The 21,057-nt window shown below is 37.8% G+C and overlaps 1 long non-coding RNA gene across 2 annotated transcripts in view; it reads right to left on the bottom strand.

Annotated features, from left to right (window-relative positions):
• LOC306806051 overlaps positions 1 to 21,057 on the bottom strand; it is a 69,005-nt gene that overhangs the window by 32,952 nt on the left and 14,996 nt on the right. For both annotated transcript variants that reach the window (XR_013775376.1, XR_013775377.1), the window contains exon 2: positions 12,025 to 12,116. This is a non-coding gene — a long non-coding RNA (uncharacterized lncRNA). The remainder of the gene's footprint in view (positions 1 to 12,024; positions 12,117 to 21,057) is intronic.

The following is a 21,057-nucleotide window of genomic DNA, read 5'->3' as shown; positions in this document are numbered from 1 at the left end:
TTTCAGGCAAGACATTCCAGACAGCTTGAAATTTGAAGATAATTTGAGAATTATAAACATGACCACCTACCACATCTGTAAAAGCTACTTATTTAAAACTTTCAAAATTTGAATACCCATCTATGCAAGTAAATGCCCATGGAGCAGATTTATTTTTATCAGACATAACCTTGAAAACAGCTTCTTAACCAAAAAATCTTGGACTCTCAATGTCCCCACAGAGGATGGAGAGGGAGCACTTTGTGCGGGGAAGCTGGAGTCAGCCCTACCATGCAAAGGTTTCAGAAGCTCCACAGAGCAGCATGGACATACCTCAAACAGCCTGGAATAGCAGAGACTCACTGCCCCTTGGCTCTTTCCTCATTTCCATGCTCAGCTTTTCCTTTTAAGCAGTCTACATATCAAGGGTTAGCAGATCAATTTTCTGTAAATACCAATCCTACCATGTAACTTTCAGTGTTATATTTTAAATCAAAATACATATTTTCATCCAGATATAGAACACAATTTAATGAAAATCTAGTCTTCCATTTTAGTAGACGCATTTTAGTCTCCAAAAATCATAGAAAATAATTGCCAATGTCCACCTCAGTGCAGATGTATTTGATTGTAATCCATCCCAATGCATTTAATTTCTTTCCTTTCTTTGTTCTGCCCTAGTGCCATTTAACTGTCTCCCTCTTTACACATATCCATGCTGCTTTTATATATCCTTCATCTTATAAAGTGTGCTTCACCAACAGGCTAAGTAAACATTTACAGTGATATATAACACTTACTGACAACGTCAAGCCAAATAGACTGTGATCCAAGAACAGGCTTGATTTCCCTCAGTCTCCTCTCCTCAGGCAAAAGCTTGAGTGAATAGATGAACCCTGTTCTGCACCTTGAAGGTCAAAAGAATAGCTCTGACAAACCAACAGGGAAACAAATTCTGGGGCTGACAGATTTCCTCCAAGAACCGTCCGCCTCCAGCATCCCAATAACCGAACTTAAGGATTGCTAAGAAAATAATCCATTTATTAGGTGCTATCACAGCACAGAATAAGAAAAAATCACTGACTCCCAGATAGTTGCATGCAAACTGCAGCCCCATGGCTTCTAACCAGCATTTCAAATTAGGCTACTTGCAGGCTTGGCATTTGAGAGCAGCTTTTTGTTGGTGTAACTGGGTTTTCATGCAATTGTACAGGCTTGGCTGCTCTGTCCATTATGATGTTTTAACCCCTTCAGCAATTCTAAGATATTTAAATATCAACTTGAATTAGCAAGTTGCAATAAACAACCCTCGTGTACTATCAAGCTGCTTCCCATTTTACTTTGCCTTAAAAATCTCTTTAAACTCTTAGATTCTTTCTTCTTTCAAAAAAGCACCACATTAATTCTCAACAGCTCTCAGCTGACTGTTTTTGATTCATTTTACAGAACTAAGGATATTTCTGCAGTGGACTCCACAGGCTGCACTGGGAGGCTCCCCAGGGGAAGGTGCCAGCATCCCCCCATGGGCGGGGGGACAGATCCCATGGGACAGCTCTGGTCTGCTCCTGGACCGGGGGCACAGGGACACACCCTGGAATGGTCACACATCAGCTGGCAGCAGGGGCAGCTGGGTCACACAGGCAGCCCTGGTGCCACTGCTGTGGCCACCCTCCTCCCAGACACTGCAAGTTCAGGCTCCTTCTGCCAGCAGAGATACTGAAGTGACAGTGTGAGGAAGAAAAGCTGATGTAATGCCTTCCAGGAAAGTGATGAAAGAAAGAGGAATAAATGTTTGGCTTTTTGTCCTCTTTTTGTCTCAGAGGCACTCATTTATATTATTAATATCTTTATTTTAAACTATTTAAGAGACAGTGCATCTGCACTCACTTCATGGGTTTCAGAAGTAAGGCTAAGGGGTTTTTTTTGGAAAAATTAACTAACAAACATTTAAAAATCTTTCAGAAAGATAATCCCCTATTTCCAGTCCCCATCTCTCTCATTTGCATGCCACAATCTTAGTGTCTTATGTCAGAGTGACTTGCCTTTTTGGGGTTTATATTTGTTTGTAGTTTTGTTAATGAGGTAAAATAATATAGTCCTGTACAGAGAATTCATTATTTCAAGTGTTGTCATATTTTCACTTACTGGTTAAAACAATGAAACCTAAATCTAGGTCTTTTCTGCAGTATAAATAAACCTGCATGTATCTTATGCAACTCATACCTACAGTTTTATTTATGTAATTTATTTCATTTCTAAGCCCTCCACTTTCACGATTTTCCCTAAGGTAGTAGTAGATGAGCAATAATTTTATTACAAAAGATGCTACCTATACTTCTATAAATTATTTCCACTTTGCCAGCAAGCCAGAATGGAATGAGAGTAGAGATGTCTGCTGTAAATTTAATGTAGCTGATTATTTTCAAGCAGATGGACAGAACAACAAATGGTATAGCAAACATCCATCTAACCTGTCTGTTCTGAGTATTGCATTTCTGCAACTCAATTTTATTTAAATGTTAGGAAATTCTTCTGTTCTCAGTATGTGCCAGAAAGCAAAGCACTGATCATTCCAGAACAACCATTAATCCAAACTGTGGTCAAGGAAAGAACATTGACTTTCAGCTAATAATCATTCTGGCATTACAGATAACATGTTTATAAAATGAGAGGGAACCATGTCCTTGTATCTTGGTCAATGAATCCTGCAGTTTTATATTTATTATGCCCTTAAAAATCTATATTCAGACTCTTTTGTGAATCATCCTTCTAATTTCTCTTCTTTCTTCGCAATTAAAAAAAAAAAAAAGAAAAAAGCTTTATCTCCTTCAGTGACTTCTGCATTTCTTTTCCAGAAAGTCTATGAGAGAAAAATACCTCTTCAATGCACTTGGGACATCACATAAGTCATGCTATCCAAATAACTGACCCACTTCCTAATGGCTTTGCTTTTAATGATGTCAACTTTTTTTTTTTTCTTTAAAAAAGAAAGCAAAACAAAACAAAAAGCCCACTAAAAAAAAAAAAAAAAAACCCTCCCCAAAAAAGTTCAACCCAGCATTAGTTATAAAACTTTCAAAGAGTTTTCCATATAGTGTCTGAAACTTTCTGAAACTTTCTGGGTTAATTTGAAAGTTCAACTGTAAATTGGTTTTCAGATTTTGGATTTTTGATTTTCATAACAGACAGGCATGCTTTGCACAGTCCCCACATATTGAAGGGTTAAGAGCAACTCAATTTGCACCATGCAAACAACTCTGGGTTGATTGCGTGGAGGCTTGAACACCATTTCCTTCAACTTCACTTCTGTAAAGGTGGATTTCCTCCCTTCCAAACCCTGCTGGCAAGAGCAATACAAATTTGCCAGAACAGACTGGTATGGCATATGCAAGAAAACTACAGTGACACTTTGGTCAAGCCTGCACCCTAAAATTCTTAGTAAAGACACGTAGAATTGACTTTTTCACAGTATTTACTGCATTCTTTAGAATATTAATTAAAAAAAAAAATGTTTTCAGGTCTGTCCATGGCAAAGACAAATGAAAACAAGATCTAAGTTCAACAAAACTTGGGTTTTCTTTCAAGTTAATTTTAAAATGCCATGCCTAGAATATAGCCAGTGTTCTGTCCTCATTTTTATTTAGAAGTAGTATACAATGCAATTTGCTGGTATTGTAAAGCTGACAGTCAAAAACTACCTCCAGTGGTCTGAAAAAGAAAAACTGGGGGAGGGAGGGAGGGAGAATTTTGTCTGCCTGCTGGCCGGGCTCACACAGAGCCGGAGCAGCACGGCTGTCCCGCAAAGTGCTGCATGGAACTGTCGGAATATCGCTGTTCAAACCTAACTGGAGGGGGAACAGAGCCCTCAGTGTCTCTTTCCTCCTCCAGGGCTGTTTTCAGACAGCTTCTCACCTCACCCGAGCTGGGGGAGGGCAGCCCGTCCCGGCGGGCAGGGTCCGTGTCCCGCGGCTCGGAGCCTGTGCCGCTGCGGCAACACCCCCTGTCCCTGTCCCTGTCCCTGTCCCTGTCCCTGTCCCTGTCCCTGTCCCTGTCCCTGTCCCTGTCCCTGTCCCTGAAACAGCTTCCTCCAGGGACAGCATCCTCCTTGCTCTCGGCCTCACCTGCCTTCCCCATGGACAGATTCCTCCCTGCTGTTTGTGCACACCTGACAAATCCAGGGATGAGCTGGAGCACACTTTGGGTATTGCTGAGAGTTTCCTGGTACTGCTGCTTGAAGGCTACTGTGACATCCATGTGACCCTCTGCTTCTGCAGATTTGTGGTGGAAAAGAGATCCAGCATCTTCTGGCTTGGCTAAAAATATCCTATGAATATGTACTAAGTTGTTCGTGGTGTCAAGCGTTAGGACTTGGAAAAACCAAAATCATAGACACTGAGATAAAAAAATGTCAGAAGTATATCATAGCACTGATAATTTTTTGGTCTTCAAAGCTGTGTCTCCTCCACTTTATGGAAATACCCTCTAGTTAATTTAATTATCTTAGTACTGTCCACATACCACCTATGTTTCATTTCTAACCCATTCAATTACTGATAAAACACAATAGAGGGACTGAACACTTTTCAGCCAGCTTTTTGGTTGAATGCTTTAAGTATTTAAAAATTAAGTGCATAAAGAAAAGACTAGTTTTACATTATCATAACCCTGTCACAGGTTAGTAGGCTTTGCAGAGCAGTTTCCCAATCTAAGATAAGACATATTCAGCTTATTTTCATGCATTCTTTTCTTTTTCTTTTATTTTAGGCCATACAAAAAAGGAGAACCCCATAGTGTATCAAGTAAAAATTGAGCTCTGGTTCACATTCAAAACAATCATCACTCAAAATTTCAGTTTTGGGGATAATTCTACTCATAAGCATGTCTGAAAAAAAGATAACATTATTTTAAAAATCAAAACAAGAAGTCAAAATTTGAACCATGTGGTATAAACACAAAGCATTTGTGCTGAGGATTTGAAAGAGGTACAACTGTGATTTATTTTTATGAAATCTGCAGTGCAATAATGCCATTGACATAGAACATGGAAACTTCTTTTGTTAGTTCCTATATTTAGACAAGCTGTAGCCTACCAGGGGGTTGCCACAAGTACATTCTAAAATATCATCATAGTTTGCCCTATTATAATTTTTTAAATTATAGAACTTCTGTCACTTAAAACTGCTATGAGTAACTGAACACATATTAAAATTTTACTCAGTTTACTACAAAGAAAATAAAGATAGATGGGGGCCACAGTTTCCTAATGTTATATATAATTTTAAATTGTTAGGAAAGTAAGAATCTGCAAGATCTTCTAACCATCTCCTTAAGTCATTTGTCCTTTTACATTTCTTCTCCTGTTGCATAAAAAATGCATAAAGTTTCTTTCTACTAAGAGTAGCAGTAATTTCAGTGGTCCTTAGGGATCCCTGAGGCCAGTGGAAGGTGTAAAGTCCTTTTCCCTTTCCCACAGACTGTGGGGCACACCCTGTAGGGGTTCACATGCAGGTGAAGGCTGTATTGGCAATACCACACTTGATTTTGCACCTCAGGCTCAGGCTGGGGTGCAGCCCCTGGTGCTTGGGGCCAAGAGGAGGAACAGGGTCTCTCCTGTTCCTGTTCCCCATCCTGGAGTGGGGGAATTGTACCCCCCACCCAGCCCTGCTGCTCACATCCCAGGGAAACAGGGAAACAGCTGCCCTCCACTGCAGCTCCTTTTCCTTCTAAAGATCATGCAAGAGCCAGAGAAATTCTACTCTAGATATATGGCAAATATGAGTCCAAACAAAAGTATGGTTCAGGAAAAAGAGAATAGTTAGTTTAAATGGCCACTGAATTAAAGAAGAGGCTAAGAAGAATATGTCAAAGTAATAGTAGTTTACAGCTCCTGAGTGTTTAAAATAAATCAGAGACGACATTTTGACAGAAGAAACCAGAACTACTGTAACATGGGTAAAATTTCTCCATCCATGAGACTATTAACTTGTATTCACTCATTTGGTTGACTATTACTCATTTCACACAAGCTCACAATTTAAACTTATGTCATACCATTGAAAAAACCAACAAAACCCACAATCAAATTAAAAACAAACAAACAACCCCCCTCAAACAAACAAACAAACAAACTCCACAAATCAGAAGAGGAGCTTCATTTTTTTTTGACCTGGTAAAGTAGAAATAGTGAGAATTATCTGAACTTGGAAAGCAAGAGAACTGACTTTATTTCTAATCTGTAGCTTTTCCAGGGCCGAGAAAGGCAGAGTCAAAATACTCAGGGCTACAGATGACAAGTGACTGTGAAAAGGAATCTCTGGCATCTGAAATGATGGAAATAGCTGAGGAAAAAAGAAAGCTGATGTTGGGGAAGAACTTTGAGTGAGATAGTGCATTTCCTTCAACACTAAAGTAAATGTTCTTCTGGAAAATAAGAAACAATAAGAAACATTTGTCCTCTCAATGGCAGAAAATGTAATTTTCTGTAATTCATTGATCTCTGATGGATCTATATCTGAATTCCATGAGGAGGGCTCTGAATGCTTCAGAGAAGATGATCTATTAACCTCCAGAATATTTTATTGAAATAGGGCAGATAGAGAAGACAGAAATTACTGACAGATGTGACACAAATCATCCCTGGTAAAACACAAACTGAAGCCCACAGCCTAGATTATGTTACTGAGCACTGCAAAGCCACCCTCTCAAAGCCAATTATGCCACCAATTAAATACACCATAATGAGAAATAGATCAGCAGCTGTGGAGGTTACCTGCCTCTCTCTTTGTTTTTTTAATGCACCAAACATCTTATCATGCAGGACAGTTTGGGGAGGGGCTGTGACTGGCAGGAAAAGGTACTTGCTCTGATGAACAGCTGAGGTTACAGTGCACATCTTCATTCCCAAGGATGTCCAGCTTTGGTAACACAATCTCAGGAATAAAACACCAAGTGGAAATAAATTCTTTCCAGCAGGCATAAGCAGACTGTATTCTTTTTCATGAAATTGGGAGTTAAGGTGGTTGCCTAAAATACTTTACAACACAATCTGATCAACAGTTTGAGCCCAACAAACTGAATGGTCTCTCTTATCTCTCTGTAAGGCTCAAGGGCAGTCAGGAAGCTAATTGAAGAACACTTTTGTCAAACCAGTCCTTAAAAATTAAAGAGAAAATTTTTTAAACATGAATCCTACCTTCCTAACCTCTTAACTTAAAAAAAGTCCAGGCAGAAGGAATGCACTAAATCTGTCTGAAAATACAGTTTTTAAAAAATCCAACAAAAAACAAAGAAAATCACTGTCATGAAGGAAGTGTACAATCTAGTTAACATATAAATATACAAAGCAAGTAAAAAAACTTGAACAGACAACTGTGCATACTGCCAACAGAAAATCTCAGCATACCATACATACATCTTCAGTATCTTCAGGACTCATATGACAAAGTCACTGTAGCCAAATGAAAAAGAACAAATGTATAATTCATGAGGAATAGCTTTTTAACACACCAGAGCTTTTGGCTGTCTAAAAATAGAGTTGTGAAACATAAAAAGCAGTATTATTGTCCCTAAGAATACAGTCATATTTTGTTTTTGCTAATATTGTCCTTGGTAAAACCTATGGTTTGGAGCTCATTCCTATCTTCTGTAGACCCCTTTTTTCCTGCTGATTTATGTATCTTTACTGGAAGGCTTTAGAAAGGAGTATGTTTACTAGTAACATTCCTTTGAGCTACAAATTTAATTTTTTTATTATGGCACATACTTGACACACAAATCGTGTGTCACAAAATGATCACAAATGCAGGAAAACATATCCCCCACAGTCAAATATTTCTCCTATGATACACTCTGTATGTAAGATAAAGCAATGGTTGAAAATTAATATGACATAAGGACTGTCCAGCCTGACCTTCAGCTGTCCTTTGGATACATTTTCAGATTTCCATCACCTTTTATTTTTTTCTCCACTCAATGCAAATATCGGGTATATAAGTGAATTGCAATGTTACTACAAGAAATAATCAATTTTTAAAGTTTGTGAAAGAATTAGAGGACACAAGTACTAAATGACTGGACAAATCTGAACACCAGGAGCAAATACCAGAAAGGAAATACATATGCACACTCTGGTAAAATAAAAATGCATACTTGCAAGATAAATTATAGATGATCTCACTTCTTTTTACCATAGTTGGCAGGTAGCTTTGAAAATGAGAATAGATGTCATCTAGCTGACAAGAAAGTACCTCTTATAGAAGATTAGACACAAGGACCCCGTTAAAGTTAAATACTAGAGACTTACATCTTCATGTTAATACACATCCTCCAAACCTGCTGCAGCCCAATGGACACACAGTAGCTCAACCCCAGAACTGTCAGGCTATATTATTTTCAGTACAGTAATTATTTCAGTGACCTACTTTTTCTGTGACCAGTTTCCTACTCTAGGCAAGAATCAAAGCATAAAGCAGGCAAGTTTTATTAATATTATCAAAGATTTCCTCTCTTGTTTAGACTCCAGATTGAGTAAACAGGAAAGAAACTTGATGTGGAAATTCTTGGTGAAATTCTATTTCACACCAAAACACAGAGGTTACAGAGTGGTTTCCCCAGCAAGAAATGTGCTTTTATGTTGATTCTTCCTCTATTTTTTCCCCATATCTGGAGCACTGCACATACTTTTGCCAGCTGAGGACCCACAACATAAGAGAAATCGTGTGACTTAATCCAGCTCATTACTTTCATTTTAAGATGTACGTTCAGTTGGAGAAGAAGGGCAAATAAAAGTGGTCTCAGCACTTTAATGCCCTTCATTTATTAACACAAGTTTACATTTCACTGTTACCCTAGTTTCTTCCTCACTTAAGGGAAAAAAAATCCATTATTGGTGCCATATAAGAGGCAGTATGTCTCCCAGTTGCACAGAACCTCTTGAACTAAAAAAATATTTGGGCAAAAGAAGGGATATGGTTGGGAAAGGCTCTGTCCTTTTGTATCATAGAAGGGGTGAGATTCCATCGTAGCAGATCAGTTTCCTCCCAGCAGCTGTTGAGCACCATAGGAGCAGCTGGAACATCCAACCCTTCATCACTTTTCAGGCTGTGAAAACTAAGGACCAAACTTGTCCCTAAATAAATCTTTTGCATGTATCACCAATAGAAGTCTTAGTTCATTATTTATCTTCCTCTGTGGAAAGAAGCTGCTTTCCCAGCTGCCCAGAACCATTTCACCGTCAAAACTGTCACTACTTTTAAACTTGCCAAGGGCTACTTCTCTGAGCTCTATTGTCACTGACTCATCAAATCTGAAATGATGTCTCTGACCTTTGAATCTGTTGTCTTATTTCTCTTTTGACACCAATGACAACTAGAGGAAAAATGTAGATGAAACAGTCTGAAAATAACAGTGAAAGCAAGCTGACAATGCCAAATCCATCTAGGAAAGCATCAGTTCTTAAAGATGCTGAATGCTCTGTGTGAAATAAAGATGCTCTCAGCAGTTGCTGCTTCTTTGGAATTCAGTTGTTAAGCTCTAAATATTTTGACTAAAAAATTAAAAAGCAGAGGGATACCTGCAGCCTTCTCCAGTGACTTTCAGTGCACACAGAAGTGCCAAAGACCTTGCATAAGAGTCAGTTTTACATAAGGCTCAAATCTCTCATACACAGTGAGGCCAAGGAAGGAAATCTCATGGGACACTGGGGAACAGTCAGTCCTTTTCATCTGTCTCCCACCACTGCTGTATTCACTGCACCTAGGTAATTGTAACTCTCAAAAATCAAACTGTGAGGATGCCTCTCCAGGCAATATAATTTAAACTGTCCATGTCCAGTATATTTCCCCTCAGTTAAAATGCAACAAAAAATATCAAAGTTGTATAACATATATATATGCATAATTAACTTTGCACAAAGCCCAAGGTTGCAAACTTGAATACTGATAAATGCTAAGCTGGTAAATCCCTATTTGGGGTCATCCATCCTGAAATGCTGTGCTGAACTTTAAACAGTCAAAATTCACCCAAGCTATTGATCTGTATGATGGATCTCCTTTAGGAATTATGATCCCCTTTATGAATGCCTTTGAGCTCCCCCAGGCAAATGGAGGACTTGACTTTCACACATTTAATGGCTAATATTAACCAGGAAGGAAGGCAGCTCTTACATTTGCTCACAAATCACTTCTGAATAACTCTTTCTCCAGTGTCTGTCTTTCTGATTTTTGGTTTCCTTGCAGTGTTTCTAAGATGAGGACATCAACCCTCCTTTTTTTTCTTTCTGTTTTCACTGGCAGAGATTATCAGAACACAGTAGCAAATAGTTCAATAGACAATAAAATACAAAACTCAAGGGACAGTGCTACCCCGAACTGTCAATTACAATAAAACACGAGTAACAAAACCATTCTAACATACTGGTAAAAAGAGAATGCTGGAAAAAAAAGCACTTTGGTAATATGAAATGCATAAAAGGAAAGAGGGAGAGATGCCAAAGGAGGAAAGAATTTCTCCTACTTCTGTGACTTCTTGAATAAATGACCTATTTCTAATTTGAAGCTGAATTTTCCCAAAGAACTATGATTGTTACAGATTTTGTATAAGAAAGTTCAAACTGCAGATTAATCTGATATTACTGGCTATAGTAGAGAGAAAATATGCAGACACAGATATTGAAACATTGATGATTACTAAATGTCAAAAATTAATGCCAAGTAGTAAAACAATATATTAAAAACACTGTAACTACATGATGGTGCCTCAGAATATGAAATTCATGTACAGAAACAGAGTTTAGTACTGAATGAAAGATTTGTGCTCCCAGCTAAATTGGGTACCAGTGCATTCATACAATGTGGGATAAAATCCTAAAAGATAATTACTTGCTCCAAACAGAAATTTTTCTCAATCCTTTTTCTAACCACTCTCAAATGTGTCCTTTGAAGTTTTCTGTCTGTGCTTGATTTAGGAATTATTTCAATTTCTGTTCTTTGAGTAAGAGTCATTTAAGATTCTCACTCACCTGCTTATAGGCATTAAATTATATTTTACTTGATTTCTTGTGCTGCCCTTTTAGTGAAGTATATCTGTCTAGTTGTTTCTAACAGGAGCTTTAGGATAACAATCTAATTATGACTCACATTTTCAATGCAATAAACAATAACAATATATAAATAACAATAAAATAACAATATTTCCACCTCATAGAGAATGAGAGTGAGCATAATTTCCCAGTCTAAAACAGTCTATAGCTAAAAAAAAAAAAAAAAAGAAAATCACAAACCAAATTCAAATATTTATTTGACTTGATTGAATTTTCTCCATTTCAAAGGTCTTGATATTCAAAACAATCATCCTGCATATGTATTTTCTCTAAAGCTAATACTAGTGACTTTGGGAAATGTCCATCAAGCTAACAACCACCATGGAACTGTAACATCTCAAGTTACTGAGCAAAACAAAAAACAACCAGCACGTTCCATACTCTTAGGGGATGGTTCAGATATTTGTGACGCATTTCTGAATAGAGTTTACTCTTGCATGACTTTGGATTTTAAAATATATTTTTTCAAAATGCTATAGCATATAATATGTGGTTTCTGTAAGCAGCTTGAATTCTTCCTTTGCCCCACCTCTGCCTTATTTGACTGTTAGGCTTTGAGCACTGAGAGATCTCAGTTTGGCTGTCTAGTCACAAGAAACCCCTGCCCAAAGAAACAACCACAGATAAGCATCTCAACAAAAAGAAAAGCTAAATGGTTGGAGATTACATTATATTCAATAATGTGTTTCATCCGAGGTGAAACTGTTATTTTCTAGGCAAGCTGAGATTTTCAAATCTGTTTTAAGGATGTGTACACCACAATAAGGCATTCATTAGTTGCCAGAGTAGTTACCATTGCATTAGAATTCTTAAGGCCAGTGGCATTCTGCTTCCCAGGTGTGAAAAGAAAAATTCCTATAGGAACACTTTAAACATCCAGATAATTCCAATTTTAAAAATTCTGTTTAAAGTTACTGAATTATGCAAAAGAAATAGCATCTACTTACCATGTCAGTTTGTTGGGATAGCAATCACACATTTCAGATTCAAATGTTTTTTGTAAAAGAGGTTTCCAAATATGTAAATGCATTCAGAGATTCTGTGGAGACAATAGAGAGGCAACATCAGTGTTTGTGTAGGGCCTGTTGTTTAGGAGGGCTATAGAATACAGTAACAGTATTCCAGTGTTATTATATATTAGCCCTATGACAATTTTGAAAACCTCTTTATATAAAAAAATTCAGAATTTTGGTATACGTATTTTTTATTTCATAGAGACTCAGTCTGTCTCTTTTAGGAACACCATGTCCTAAAAAAAAAAAAAAGCCTTTTTTTTTTTTTTTTTTTTAAACAACAGAATAAGAATTTTCTATTCAGCTACAATAATCACTTTCCAGCTAGTACATTCATCAAAGAATGAGCAATTCACTAGGGTAACATATGCAGGAGCTTTCTTGTATATATTCATATTGTCTTCTGCCTGAAAAGAGTTAAATAGAGCATATAAATGATGAATACAGAGCGTCTTGGGATACAAAACAACTAAAATGGGTTAATTAGAGAAAAACATGCATCAGACTGTAAGGCTCAACTGTAAACGTTACGGTTTTTTAAACCTATTATATCTGCTGATAGTATTTGGGATTATGGATAATATATATAAAAAGATGTTAATTTCCAAAAGGAGTTGACTGGAACATATCAAAGAGTAAAAAAATATTCATTGTCTGAATAACAGTTCAGATGCATTCATATTAAACATACATTAGCGAATACATTTCTTTGACATGCTCATATACAAGCACAATACGTAAGTGACCTAGAAAATACAGACATTGTATAATCAATGACAAAAATATAGAGACAGATAAGCGCCGAGATCTTTGATCAAGTCTATTCTTTGGCAAAGCAAGAGAAGGTGTTATCGTGCCACACAGGGTTGTGGGGAGCAGCGCGGCTCCGAGCTGCGGTGCCCGGGGCAGGGCAGGGCTCGGGCTGCTGCTGCTGCTGCTGCTGCTCCGAGCGAGCTCCGCCGCTCCCTCCGTGCTCGGTCACGTTACAGAGAGCTGACCCGGCTGCTGGCATTCTCACCAACAAGAAACACGCTCTCAGCTTGGTAAAAGGATGAGCTTCATACAGAGAGGAGATGATGCGATCTCTATTCAAGTGCCAGCAAGGTGCTTTAGGATTTTAAGGACTTGTTCTCGCTACCTAAGAGTCCTGCACAGTGCTTTCATTGCAAATTTTGCTTTTATCTTCTTTCTGGCAAATCAGTGAGATTTGCAAGCTGGCTGAAGTGAATACTAACACGCCATTGGTATTTAACTGAAAATGCTCTGAGTTTTCTCCTGTTTCCCTGCTTGATTTGCTGTTTGTGTCTGTGGGCTTCTGAAGAAACAGACGCCAGAATAGAAGGGATAAATCTCCTCCAAGGTCTGTAGTTGAAGAGACTCCTGAGAGCCTGAAACACACTAATTTAATATAATAATAGTCCTTTGGTTAAAACAATCTTCTGGAACTGAGAATATTTGCAGTCATAATACTGTTTCATAAAGTCTTTGAAAACCATCATGACATAGATGTGTGGCTCCCCGTGATAACCCTGTTAAATTTATCTGTACAATGTGCTCATACAAAACCCTAAACAGGAGAGTGCAATGCTGATAGAAAAACCATGAACTTGCGACAGAGCAGTAAAGTGTGCTCCAATTAAAATAAAGAATTAGTGAAGCGTTTAAAAAAATACTTGTGGTTCTTAATATCAGCATTAAAGTGAAACTGTGAAGTCTTCTTTTTTAGTAAAGACTTTGAAAAATTATGCATTTTCTAAGTAAAAATGATAATTCTAAACATGTAGATGAAGTCTTGTCATACATGGATGTTCTTAATTTGGGTTAGGCAATTGGCATTTTAAATATGAGTTGGAAGAGGATATACCTAAGAGTATTCAGATAGAAATGTTAAAATACATATTTTATTTTGACAAGTAAAAGCTCTGTCAGAAGGTCTTTGATTCACAAAGCTGGAATACATTCATAGTTTTGAAATATGATCCTTTATCATATTCACTTCTTAGACAAGTTAATGTCTTAAATACAAACAAATGCGCATCAGACAGAATCTGAGCCTGATTTGCTTGAGGGGCTGTAAGAATAATAATAAAACCCTATTATTTAGTAGATTTAGCATGAAAGGGAAAGATTCTTTTCAATTTTTTCTTATTTGTCTGAAAAAACAAATTCTACCATTATAGTGTGTAATACATGAGATATCTATTAATAACCACATTCAAAGTAACGAGTTTTTCATTCTAAGGTGTTGTCTAAATATTTCCTATTGTCCAAATATAACTGGGCAGTGGCATTCCAAACAAATAAATTTCAGTAAAATAGAAATAAATTTGTCTGACAAAATAATTATGGTTTATACTAAAATATTTCCATTGAAGAAACCAGATTGCAGCAGATGCTCAATAAGAGGCTTTATAAAGAAAACCACTAAGCCTCTGCATTTTGTGGAAATGCCACCTTTTCAGCACTAATAGTATTTCAAGCCCTTTATGAATGCTTCAGAAGCAGACTAATTAATTTTTTTTTTACTCCTTATTTTCAGTCATCTTTGATATCATCCTGATAGATTCAATATAGCACTTAGGAAAAAAACTCTTCATGGAAAGGATGACTGGGCATTGGAAAAGGCTACCAGGGAGGTGGTGGAGTCACTGTCCCTGGAGGTGCTAAAGGAAAGACTTAGGATGTGGCACTGAGTGTCCTGGTGTGGCTGACAGGTGGTGTGGGGTCACATTTTGGGCTCCATGATCTCAAAGGTCTTTCCCAACCTCGCTGATTCTGTGCTCTATGAGTATGTATAAAATCCATAGAAATTAGGAGTGTAGAAGGAGTCTGACTTTTTTTTTCCTTCTCTGTAAGTAAACACCTTTAATTTCAAATGACTGAGTATCTGCCACTCCCAGCAGTTCCTTATTACACCCCAGGACACTTCCTTATGCTGAGTACCAATGGTGTGAGCTTTGTACCATCAGAACTAGCTAGGAGCTCTTCAGGGCCTTCACGTTTAAGTTATATTAATTCTTGGTGCCTTTGGATGCAGTTTACTGTACTCACTAAGGGGTAACAAAATCACATAAAAGGTCCTTAAAAGTTCCTTGTAAAATTGGGCTGATTATTCACAACAGAGTATCAAAGCCACAAATTTGATGAGCACACTGAAACCAGAGGTGAAACTGCAAAGTTCCTGTGACTCTGTGTCTGAACAAGGTGCAGCAGTATGGTATTTTGTGATGACAGTGTGTAATATAAATGGATACAACAGAGCAGAAACCTGTCCATAGAATTTGCATTCCCCAGGCACAAAGTCACCAAATACCACAGCTGTGATACTGTCAACATCATCTTGCTAAATACCAACATTCTCACTTTCCCATGACAGACAATCCTTGAACAAAACACAGATAAACAATAGCCAGAGAATCCACCCATGAAAATTTCCAATACAATTTTCTGTATGAAACTTCGAAAAATGGAATTGTCTGCCAACAATCTGTATTGTTCCCAATCTTACACATGACCTGTCTTGAGGCAGGATGTGTTTTATTACAGTATGAGCAAACCCAAACTGCCAACAGATAAACTGGTGAAGGCTATCCTTAATTCTGTGCTGTGCACTTGTGTAGTCAGTTGTGGACTGAAATAAAGTACCAAGACCTCCCAAAAACAGAGCAATGAAAAGGCTTTCTCACCTGTCATTTTGTAGGAGAAGGAAAGTTTGATCTGCCTTTAATAAAAATTAAAGCCTTTTAAGAGAAAATACATTTTAAAGTCACAAATGGAATAGAAAGATTATGCATAGCCCCAATAGCCATATCGCCTTCATCTCTGGTTTCTACTGCAATATTGTATAGAAACTGGAGATTCCATGAAGCTTATATAAAGACTCCATTAGTCTGATAAAAATATCAGCAGGTGTAGGAATGAAATCAGACAAAACATGAGGTGGTGTGCGAGAGGTTCCTGAGGGTTTATCTCCAGTGGCAGAGAGACAGAAGGCATGTGGGCTCAGTTTGGCTCAAGCCCTTGCTGCTGTGCCAGAGTGGCTGGGGCCAGTTGCCAGAGGGGGTGTTTTAGGGAGGGCTGATATCCTCAGGGTGGTTGCTTGACTGGAAACATCAATTATCACCTTGATATCACTGCCTTATAGAAGTCAAAATAGGCAGGCAGAGCAGGAGGAGGATTCTGAAGTGTGAACATACAGAAGCTTCCCTGCTGGTAGATTGGATATGACAGTAGGTTATTTCTGTAGCCACTGGAGGAAGGAAAATTCCTGTGTGCTTTCAGGAGAATTTTTGGATGTAGTGCCCTATCAAGACCCTGTGCCTACACATATACAGTGATTCTTTGGTGTTATTTGTCAGGCAATTCCCATACCAAATACAGCGTAAATTGAAAACTTTCCAGAGTTATCTATGGTCAATGAGGAGCAGTTGGGTTTGCTGTGCAGTTGCACAGGAGCCAAGATGTGCCCTGGCTGTACATTAGAGCTCCTCCCTGCACTGCAGCACATCCAAACACAGACAGGAAATACTGGGGATGCATCTCTCATAGATGGTCAAGTAAACTCTCAGAAGGAGCTGCTGTGATTTTGAATCAGTGTTTTGGCTGTCTTGCTGTCTAATACTCCACATAGTCATCATCTCTGTCTCTTAGGGTATGATTCATCACTTTCTTGGTCCAGTAAACCAGTTTAAGTTATTAAGCTGATCCTCATCTAACAGCTCTCCAGTTCAAACTGAAACAGCTCCCTGTCTTCCTCCTTTGGTGACTAAGCCTATGAAGTGGCCACTGAGAAAGCCAAAGAACAGGACAGCCCTGTGCCACAGCTCTTGGTCTTCATATAGGCAAGACAAGAAATTTTCCTATTTGCTTGTGTCTCAAAGAGGCCCCAGATTTCACCAGAAACAAACCCATTCATATAGACAACTGCTTCTTAAGGAGATAACTGTGTCTTTCTGGAACAGATTAAAACTTTACTGCAGAATAAATGACCTAAATGACAATAGCTTTATCTTACTCTTGGCTAGAGACTTCCTTCAAGTATCTGTTCTTACATTTAACATTCTAAATGGAGGAACAAAACATAGCAGCCTACATAAATTGTCTACTAGAAACCCTGCAATTAAAAATATGATCAAGATGAACCCTATATTAGAAAAATAACTGTGAAGTTTGCCTTATTGAAATCAAACATCTTAGCCACAACCACAAAGAAGTCTGCATTTCCAAAATAAAATTTCCATTCAATAAGAAAATAGCTTCCATTTTACTTGCTGCAAACAAGTGCCACTAAGTTTCTTACTAAAAAAAAATGCAAGAATCAATTAAATGCTAAAAAAATTTAAAGAAACAAACAGCACCTACAAACTAGAGTTTAGACTGTTCTTGTAGACAATATGGTCACATTATTTAACTGAAACATCATGCATCCTGCCACATGTCATTCCTTAACCAGTATGAATGTATAAATTAGGCTTACAGGATGGAAAAACAACTGAGAATCATGGATTTTGTAGTGACATGAAAATGACAAATGCCTTTTTAAGTGAGTAATAAAGTATGGGATTGAGGAATTTGCAATGGTCACTTAAGCTAAAAGGATGGCCATATGATGTGTTTACATTGCACAAGAGTATTATTAAACATATTTAGATAAATTCTCGTGTTCTTACTTTTTATGCTTTGTCAGATTGCATATAAACTATAATTCAAATAAAAGATGTAAAACCTTGCAACAACTATGTCAAACAGCCTTGTAAGTAGCTGAATAATTCCATCATCTCTCAAATGTAACTTTTCTATTAGTGGTCATGCAACCTGATAAATTAGAGGGGCAAGGTAGACAAAACAGTTCAGCTTAGTCTAAATAGAGGGTTAATCAGGGTTAAAAAATATAATCAAATTCCAGGATTAATTCCAGTAATTATCATGTCTGAAGAAAAAAATCCTGTTGTTTCTTTCATTATTTCATAACACCTTCTACTAATTGCAATAGGTTTTCATCATTTATATATCAGCAATATGGACCCTTGTCTAGGTACAGAGCTACCTCAAGAGAAACAGGTACCAACATATATCCAGTATCACAGAATCACAGAACAGGGCTGGTTGGATGGGAGCACAGTGGATTGTCCAGTCTCACTCCTGCTCAAGCAGGGTCATCCCAGAGCACATGGCACAGGATTGCAGCCAGACAGGTCTGGAATACCCCCAGGGAGGGAGACTCCACACTCTCTGAGCAATCTGTTCCTTTACACAGTCACCTGCACAGTAAAGAAGTTCTTCCTGGTGTTCAGCTGGAACTTCACATGCATCAGGGCAGTTGCCCCTTGCCTCCTGTCCCACTGCCCAGCACCCCTGAGCAGAGCCTGGCCCATCCTCTGACACCTCCCTACAGACACTGACAGACCCTGATGAGGTCCCCTCTCAGTCATCTTTTCTTAAGATCCCCTCATCACATTTGTCACCCTCTGCTGGATCCCCTTCAAGAGCTTTTTGTCTCATGCTGTGGTGGGATCTGTGCATACACTTCCAAGTGGGACAATGTGTATCTGCCTTTGATATTCCAGTCAATACAGCCTGTTTACTAAATGCTGTTGGTTAATGATAAAGCATCTTTCAGAAGCTCTTTATGATCACCCTATTTAGACAGTTTTGAATAAATGCAATGATCACATTTTAATTTGACAAGAGAAAAACTTGGTGTTTGCTACTAAATTTACTACAGAAAACCAGTAGTCCGTTTTCTACCTCTCTTTAGAAATTTTTTTGATGGCCCAGACATGTTAAGAATTTCTCTGTCCATTTTCTCTAAATACAACCTTCTGTAACTTTCTGTGAACAAACTATTCCCACAAGAAATAACCTTTGAAAATATGTTTAACATTTTATTGGTACCTGACCAGCCAGGAAACTCTGTATTGACCTGAAATAGTTCAGTAAAGAAAACACGAGTGTCAGAGAGAGGACACAAAGATAAACAGAATTCAGCAGAAAGGAGCATGCTTTGAGTTTATCTAAAAGCAACAAGCCAGAGAATGAAATCTTGTTGAGCTGCAGTTTTATGATGCCTGGAGAGTGCCACTTGTCAAGAGAGGGGAGGCTCTAGATTTGCTCATAACAAACACTATTCTAATAGGAATCAGGGACAGTTAAACACACTTGGCAAATTTTAAAGGATTTTAGTATGTCCTGAGGGTTTCCAATTTGGCCTAGTAATTTTATAATAAGCTGTAGAGAACCTTTTATCTGGCTTTTGGGTTCAGTGAAGTCACTTCAAAAGAAAGAATGGATCATTTACATCCACTTGGAAGTTACCATATGCCTGAAACAAAGGTAGTGCAGCACTGCTTTGACAGTCTCCTCAAGCCCTATCATTGAGATGAAACTTGTACATGTATAAAATCAAGCTCCAAAAAATTCACAGGCTTCCCATGCTCTCCTTTTCTCATCTCTGTTCAAAGTCTGCAGCCTCTAGAAGCCCTCACACCATCTCCATGGTTTTTACTCCCAAGCATGTGCCCAGCCACAGCACTGGGCTATGGCAGGTCTTGACATGAAAGCAGTGAAATGCAACTGTGAGACTAATACCTTTGATAAAATACTAATAACCTTTGTAGTGTATCTGGACTCACCAAGAGGTCACTAATCTTACAAGGACCTTCTTGAGTCTGCATACAACTCCATAGGAGAGAATAATGAAAGTTTTGGCAGAAATCTCTCTCAGGAAGAAGTTTAAATTAAGCTAGTTCACAGAAAAGCTTTTGGTAAATCAAAACTGAAACTTCAGATAAAGACCTGAGGCTTCTAATTCCCTTAATTGTGAAGGTTACATTCAAAGTTTCAAAGACAGTGTTTTAAGGGACAGATTGTGGAAGTGATAACTCTGAGCCATTAATTTTGTCCATTCACCAGAGGGAAGAATTAGCTTCAAATCCACTTGATCAACTGAAACAGTGATACTAAAACTAAATAAGCTTGGAGATTATACTGCTCACAAGATCTTAATGAATTTTTGTTGCTATTTTTTTTTCTGATGTACTGAAAAAGTGTGGAGACTTACAGCAATTTTCATTTTTCAAGTCAATTCTGGAATAAAATAGAAGAAATATAATGCTCAGCATTTGAGGACTAATATCAAATAGATCACTCTGGGGACAAGAAGCACAGTAACAGAACAAAGATGATGTTTGAAATGATTAAACATTTGATGGTGCAAAGGTGACTACAACACACTCTCTTTCAGAGACATGCACAGGATGCAGGCATTGAGAGGCACAATGGTCTTCTAGGGATAAGTGGGAAGGGAAACCAAACACTCCTGGTGCATCTTTCAGCATCAGCCTACAGCAGACACTGAATCACTGACACCAGTACAAAGCAGGATTCCTCTCTATACCTACAGGAATTATCTAGGAGTCCATCTTTCTATTCAGGTTCCTTGGTGGTTTTCATCTACAAATTATTAATAAGGCTTGGTCTTTGTCAGCCTATGTCTGATAGGTTAGATTTAATTACAGTTTCACAGTCTATTTCATATCTCTTCAAGTTATATATCTTTACACCCCATAATATGATTTTTATAGGCAAAAGTCTTTCATGAACTACAGCAAGATCTTTCAGAAGGACTGGAGACTTCCAGGGACAGAGAATATTTCATACATTTGCAAATAAAAATCATCCAAGGCTTCATAATAAAAGTGAGGCAGGGTCGATTTCTGATGTAGGAACATGCTTCAGTATGAAAATAGAAATCTAAAGAATCAAAAGCTACAATTTCTATTGAGATATAAAATAATCATCTGTGTAACTTTAAAGAAGTAAACAGGTATTATGCTAAAGCTGATTAAAATAAAATAACCAAAATAAATCTTGCTAACTATTACTATAATCAACTGTGACTTCCATGAGATTCTCTCTTTGAATACAAAAATATAAATTAAAGGTTTTGAGAATTAAGAATAAGCTATG

The sequence above is a fragment of the Erithacus rubecula genome, assembly GCF_903797595.1.
Source record: "Erithacus rubecula genome assembly, chromosome: 10".
Taxonomy (NCBI): domain Eukaryota; kingdom Metazoa; phylum Chordata; class Aves; order Passeriformes; family Muscicapidae; genus Erithacus; species Erithacus rubecula.
The sequence above is the reverse complement of the archived record's forward strand: the minus strand, read 5'-3'. Positions and strand labels throughout refer to the sequence as shown.